Below are 7,050 nucleotides of genomic sequence, written 5' to 3'. Positions count from 1 at the left end.
GGAGCAGAGGTGGCCAACTGCAAGGAAAGCAACCGACCGTCCACCGAAGCCATGTAGCTGAGGATATATGACTGAGTGTCACGCTTCTGAGCCAATTCCTGTTGTAAGCCAGCCAACTGGGTGGCATTACCAGGGTCAGAGGATTGGAGAGCGGAAAGGCGTGAGTCCATGGTTTTCATAAAGGACATAATACGCGTCTGGTTCTCCCGAAGGAAAACTAACTCCTTTTGGGCAGCCGTGGACCCAGCGGGGTCCATGGCCTGTCTAAGCTGTTACGGTTGCTATTGCTGAAGGGAAACGTAGAGGCAACCCGGAAGTGGACATTCTGGGTCACAGCTCCAGAGCCCCGGAGGGCGAGCGCCCAGGTGAGGCCACCCCCTATAGAGGGAGTGTTAGGGGCAAGCCCCCAGAGGATAGAACCGCAACAGCCAGAACCAAAGGGATGACTGGGGCTAAGGGATGGAATGGAGGCACAGACGTATCCGAACTGATAGGCACAGGGGAACACAGAGACTGCGAAGAATGGGCAGAGCACAGGACTGCAGCGCAGAGGGTGGCAATGGCTGGAGGCTGCAATAAAGAGAAAGCAACGATAACACACACTAAGCGGAAGCAAGGTAGACAAACAAGGACAGTAAGAGGACCAGACGATAAACGGAAGGAGCAGGACAGGGAATGTACTGGGGACCCAAGGAGGGCAAGGAATGGCTGGAGACACAGGAGGAGAGCTACCAGAGGTAGCGCAAGCAAAGGCAGAGGAACGAGGGGCCTGAGACACAGAGAATGCAGAAGAGACAGCGTCACCACATTCGTTAGACAGGCGTCTTACCGTCCCCAGACGCCGAGCATAAGTAGCCGGTGGGCGCCGCCATGTTGGAGGCAGGGCCAGCGCGTCACTCCTCCCAGGAGGCTGCACGCCAGGAGTGAGGTAGTGAACAGGCACCCGACGCCATGGGACCCAGAGGCCGGGCACGGGAACGTGCCAGGGGGCAGGAGCGCGCCGGGAGGTGTGCGCAGCGAGACAGGTAGGGACCGGGGCCATGACAAGGGACATGGACGACTTCCATGCTTCTAGTAGCAGCCAATCCCCTGTTAATGACAGGTCTTGGAAGGGGGCGTGGCCTGCTCCCAGGTTCTAGTTGTAGCCAGCCCTCTTATAAGGAGGGGGCATGAACTGTTTTTAGTAGCAGCCAGCCCCTGATAATGAGGGAGCGTGACAGGGGCATGGCCTGCTCATGACTTCTAGCATCAGTTGGCCCCTGATAGAGAAGAGGCGTGGCCTGCTCATGACTGCTAGTAGCAGCCACCCCCTGATAATTTGGGGGCATGTCAGGGGCGTGGCCTGCTCCCAGCTAATAGTAGTAGCCAGCCCTCTTATAATGAGGGGGCGTAACAGGGGCACGGACTGTTCCTGGTTTTTAGTATCAACCAGCACCTGATAATGAGGTAGTGTGACAGGGGCGTGGACTGTTCCCAGTTTTTAGTATCATCCAGCCCGTTACTGAGGTAGCGTGACAGTGGCATGGCCTGCTCACGACTTCTAGTATCAGTCGGGCCCTGAGAGTGAGGAGGCATGGCCTGCTCATGACTACAAGTAGCAGCCACCCCCTGAAAATGAGGGGGTGTGGTGGCGGCATGGCCTTCTCTTGGCTTCTAACATCAGCCAGCCCCCTCATAATGAGGAGGTTTGGCAGGGGGGCTGGCCTATAGGTACTGTGTGGGTTTCAAACAGCACTATTAATGTTAATTTTATTGTTTATAGAGCCTTTACAATAATTTTCATCACTCCTTTATATAAACAGAAATACAGTGCTGTGCAAATTAATTGGGACAAAGCATTTTTTTTAAGTAAAATCGTAAGTTGGCTACGAGTCAGTGATTCAAACCAGTTTTAACTGCTTTGAACAGGTGTGAGTGCCTGTTCAAAGCAGTTAAAACTGGCTTGAATCACTGACTGGTAACCAACTTACGATTTTACTTAAAAAAATGCTTTGTCCCAATTAATTTGCACAGCACTGATAGTGGTAAAATTTGTTCGATATGGCTCGCATTGAATTGTTGAAAAAAAATTGGCAAAAATTATGAAAATTTTGCAGTTTTTATGCCCTTAAATCAGATAGTTACAGATGCTTCTCACAAAATTAGAATATCATCAAAAAGTTAATTTATTTCAGTTCTTCAATATAAAAAGTGAAACTCATATATTATATAGAGTCATTACAAACAGAGTGATCTATTTCAAGTCTTTATTTCTGTTAATGTTGATGATTATGGCTTACAGCCAATGAAAACCCAAAAGTCATTATCTCAGTAAATTAGAATACTTTATAACACCAGCTTGAAAAAAAGATTTTAAAATCCGAAATGTTGGCCTACTGAAATGTACTGTGTGTTTAGTAAATGCACTTAAGACTTGGTTGGGGCTCCTCTTTTGCATCAATTACTGCATCAATGCGGCGTGGCATGGGGGCAATCAGTCTGTGGCACTGCTGAGGTGTTATGGAAGCCCAGGTTGCTTTGATAGCAGTCTAAGGCTGGGTTCACATTGCGCTATGGCAGCCCGTCTCTGCATTGTTGGGTCTGGTGTCTCTCATCTTCTTCTTGACAATACCCAATACATTCTCTATGGGGTTAAGGTCAGACGAGTTTGCTCGCAAATAAAGCACAGTGATACTGTTGTTTTTAAACCAGTTATTGGTACTTTTGGCAGTGTGGACAGGTGCCAAGTCCTGCTGGAGAATGAAATTTCCATCTCCAATAAGCTTGCCAGTAGAGGGAAGCAAGAAGTGCTCTAAAATTCCCTGGTAGACGGCTGCGCTGACTTTGATCTTGATAAAACACAGTGGACCTACACCAGCAGATGAAATGGCTCCCGAAACCATCATTGAGTGTGGATACTTCACACTAGACCTTGGAAATCAAGGTCCCAGAGTCTGGAACAAGAATGGAGAGACAGACAATCTAAGCTGCTTGATGTCTAGTATGAAGTATCCACCATCAGTGATGGTTTGGGGAGCCATGTCATCTGCTGATGTAGCTCCACTGTGTTTTATCAAGACCAAAGTCAGCACAGCCGTCTACCAGGAAATTTTAGAGCACTTCATGCTTCCCTCAGCGGACAAGGTTTTTGGAGTTGGAAAATTCATTCTCCAGCAGGACTTGGCACCTGTTCACACTTCCAAAAGTACCAATACTTGATTTAAATCAATAGTATCACTGTGCTTGATTGGCCAGCAAACTCACCTGACCTTAACCCCATAGCTATGGGGTATTGTAAAGAGGAAGATGAAAGACACCAGACCCCACAATGCAGAGGAGCTGAAGGCTAAAGGCATGTACAGAATGGGAGGAATAGGGCTAAGCAACAGCACATGTGAAAAAGATTTGGGTATACTAATAGATCACAGACTGAACATGAGTCAACAGTGTGATACAGCAGCAAAAAAAGGCAAATACAATTCTGGGATGTATTAACGGAAGCATACAGCCTAGATCACGTGAAGTCGTTATCCCCCTCTACTCCTCTTTGGTCAGATCTCATCTGGAATACTGTGTCCAGTTTTGAGCACCGCATTTTAAAAAAGACATCAACAAACTGGAGCAAGCTCAGAGAAGAGCGACCAGAATGGTGACCGGTCTGCAAACCATGTTCTATGAGGAACGGTTACAGGATTTGGGAATGTTTAGCTTGCAAAAAGTAAGACTGAGAAGAGACTTAATAGCTGTCTACAAATATCTCAAGGGCTGTAACATTGTAGAAGGATCATCTTTATTCTTATTTGCACAAGGAAGGCTAGAAGAAATTGGATGAAACTGAATGGAAGGAGACACAGATTAGATATTAGAAAAAACTTTTGATAGTGAGGGTGATCAATGAGTGGGACAGGCTGCCATGAGAGGTTGTGAGTTCTCCTTCAATGGAAGTCTTCAAACAAAGATTGGACAGACATCTGTCTGGGATGATTTATTGAATCCTGCATTGAGCAGGGGGTTGAACCAGATGCCCCAAGAGGTCCATTCCAGCTCTACCATTCTATGATTCTAAGGCTAGGTTCATATTGCGTTTAGTACAATCCGTTTAACGGATCCGTTAAACGGATGTGCTGAAATGAGCCATATTTTGTCTAAATTTGGCTTCGCGTTAACGCATGTGACTGCGTTTATGTCATTTTGATGTCCATTCATGAAGCATCCGCTTATCTGCCTTCAGGCACTGTCAATAAACTTGTTCTTTTTTTTTTTTTGGCCTTTTGTCAGCTAAGGTCTTGGAGGACTCACAGTCTCCATTTTGGAAACATTGAGTGAACTTCTGCTGCAAGCAAGATGTTTGTGTCTGAGCTTGTTAGATTTCGCTTGATGCAGCTGCGACGTCGGCAGAGAAGGCATATTTCCTAAATGAGATGTTGGATCCATGAAGTGAATTTTTTCCGGAATACATATGGTGCCTTTCACACCCTGTATGTTTAGCTTCGGGATCATCCCTTCAAATTTCAACCTTATCTGCAGATGTCCATCGAAACCTTTGATATTCTGCTCTCACATGTGAAGGATGAGATACATCATCAACGCATCACTTTCCGTGAAAGTATTTGTGCGAAACAACGTTTAGTCATGACTTTGAGGTAAATATCCGTTTGTTAACATTGTTCTATTGACAAAGACAGGATGTAATTTATCGTGGTGCATGTCTTTTAATTTTCTACACGTTGCCAATTGTCCTAGTTCTTTAACTTGCCTTTATTTTCATTGTCCTTAAAAATCTGTACAATATGTCCATAGTGCTATTTTTTTTTTTGTATTGTCGATAGATATCTGTCTATGGGAGAAACTTTTGCGTCACTGCATTTTCAATTTCGGCTGGGGAAATCGACCATTTGCTAAATAGTTTGGGAAACGTGTGATGCCATTTGGAACAACTTACAACCATTTGTGCTACCAACCCCGACATCAGAAATGTGGCTAACGATTTCCAAAAATTTTGAGGATGTGGCTAATTTCCCGAATTGCATTGGTGTCGTGGACGGGAAGCACATTCGGATTCAGAAACCAGTGCATAGTGGATCCCTGTACTAGAACTACAAAAAATACTTTTCCATTGTATTAATGGCCATTGCGGATGCTAGATACCGGTTTATCGCTGTGGATATCGGTGCATATGGACGGACGAACGATTCCAGAGTCTTGAAAGAGTCCAACATGGGGAAATGTTTGTACAGCAATAGCTTCAACATACCCTCAACACGACCACTTCAGGGCAACGAAGGCCCAAGTTTGCCCTATGTTTTAGTTGGGGATGAGGCGTTCCAACTTGGACGAAATCTCCTAAAGCCATACTCAAGCCGTAGTCTAAACTACGCAAGACACATTTTTAATTATCACTTGAGCCGGGCAAGACTTTGTGTGGAATTTACCTTTGGTATTTTGACTGCACTGGACGGCGGCCTGGCACTTCCCAATTTAATCAACTACTATTATTCTAGTTTGATTAAACAGTCTATTTTTTGGATTAATACAAATAATACCCCAGCATGGGCAGAAATTGAGAGACTACAAGCTAAAAAGGTTTCATTGCTAAGGTCGATCCTGGACTGCCTCATGTCTTCCACTCCAATACAATACGATTCTCCAACAATTTCTGCTACTCTAGTAGCGTGGAAACAATTGGCTAAACCTCAAACTCAGAAAAATAAAAAATTGAGATATGAACAGCTTAAGAATGTTTCTTTGAGTTTTTTTGGTTTGCTAATAGACTAGGAACTACCGACTTCTTGGAAAAAATCTAATATTAAACTAGTAAGCGATCTACATAACGGTAAAAAATTTAAAAGCAGCAAGACCTTAATGACTCAATATGGGTTTTCTTCTCCGGATTTAATTCTTGTTTCTTTACTAAAGAAATATATTTCGAAGTTCTTGATAAGGAAATCATATACTACAGAGGCAACTAGCCGATTACTATTTAATTTTGAGATCAACCTTTACTGGAAAACGAAAAATATTTGCGAGCTTTTAAATGATCCTGAAACCTCGGAGAAAACACTATTTATGATAAATTGGGAGAAAGATCTAAATGTGCAGATCCCTCTAGAGCAGTGGAAACAAGCCTTTCAACTCACATATTCATCCAACATATGTGCTTCCTTGCATGAGTCTTTTTACAAATTAGTCTCTACGTGGTATTTTACCCCTATGAGACTAGCCAGAATTTTTCCAGACAGGTCTCCCGATTGTTGGAAAGAATGCGGCTTTCCAGGTACCTTGCTACATTTATTTTGGGAATGCCCTAAGATTAAACTGCTGTGGTTAGAAATATTTAGAATAGTTGAAACATTGACTAAACAAAAAATTATTATATCTCCACAAATGGCATTATTGTCTATAGGTATTGATGTAATCCATCCTTTTCGCATTCCAACGGTTATTCATTTATTTTTGGTAACTAAGAACGCCATTGCATCCTTGTGGAATGAAAATGCAATTCCTTTATCCAAAATGTCGCTACAGTACTCATACGAGAAGAGTCATGCTCTGGCAAACGATTATCTTACAAAATTTAATAAGAGATGGAAATCTTGGGCGGATTTCGCCTCTAGTAATAATTTGGCCTAAAGTCTGTCCATTCTCCTTCCACTGTATAATTAGTAAAATAATATATAACAATTTTATATTTTGGTTGAATAAATATTATCCTCTCTAATAGAAACAGTATTACGATTTTCATACTACTGTTAGTGTATTTATAATTGCATCTCATTGGATGTTAATATACATACATATATTACTGTTACTAAGTTTAAATACTTAAATTATTTAAGATAGCCCTAATGGTTACTTTTGAAATAATTTTTTACTGCTATATTGTAATCTACATTGTAATGATGATGAAACAATATTACTGTTAATTTGTGAAAATTTAATAAAGTTTATTGAAAATGGTATTTTGACTGCAAAATGGCGTATCTTACTAACTTGCATGCAACTACAACCTGAAAATGCGGACCGTGTAGTGAAGGCATGCATCTGCCTGCGCAATTTTGTGTCCAGACATGA

The 7,050-nt window shown here is 42.8% G+C and overlaps 1 pseudogene; it reads left to right on the top strand.

The window, feature by feature from the left end:
• Positions 1 to 4,323: 4,323 nt before the first annotated feature.
• Positions 4,324 to 7,050, top strand: LOC141091195 (uncharacterized; annotated as a pseudogene).

This window comes from Dendrobates tinctorius, unplaced genomic scaffold (assembly GCF_039654945.1).
Source record: "Dendrobates tinctorius isolate UK_male_01 unplaced genomic scaffold, ASM3965494v1 ptg000049l, whole genome shotgun sequence".
Lineage (NCBI taxonomy): Eukaryota > Metazoa > Chordata > Amphibia > Anura > Dendrobatidae > Dendrobates > Dendrobates tinctorius.
Note: the sequence above shows the minus strand (reverse complement) of the source record. Positions and strands in the feature narration are given on the sequence as shown.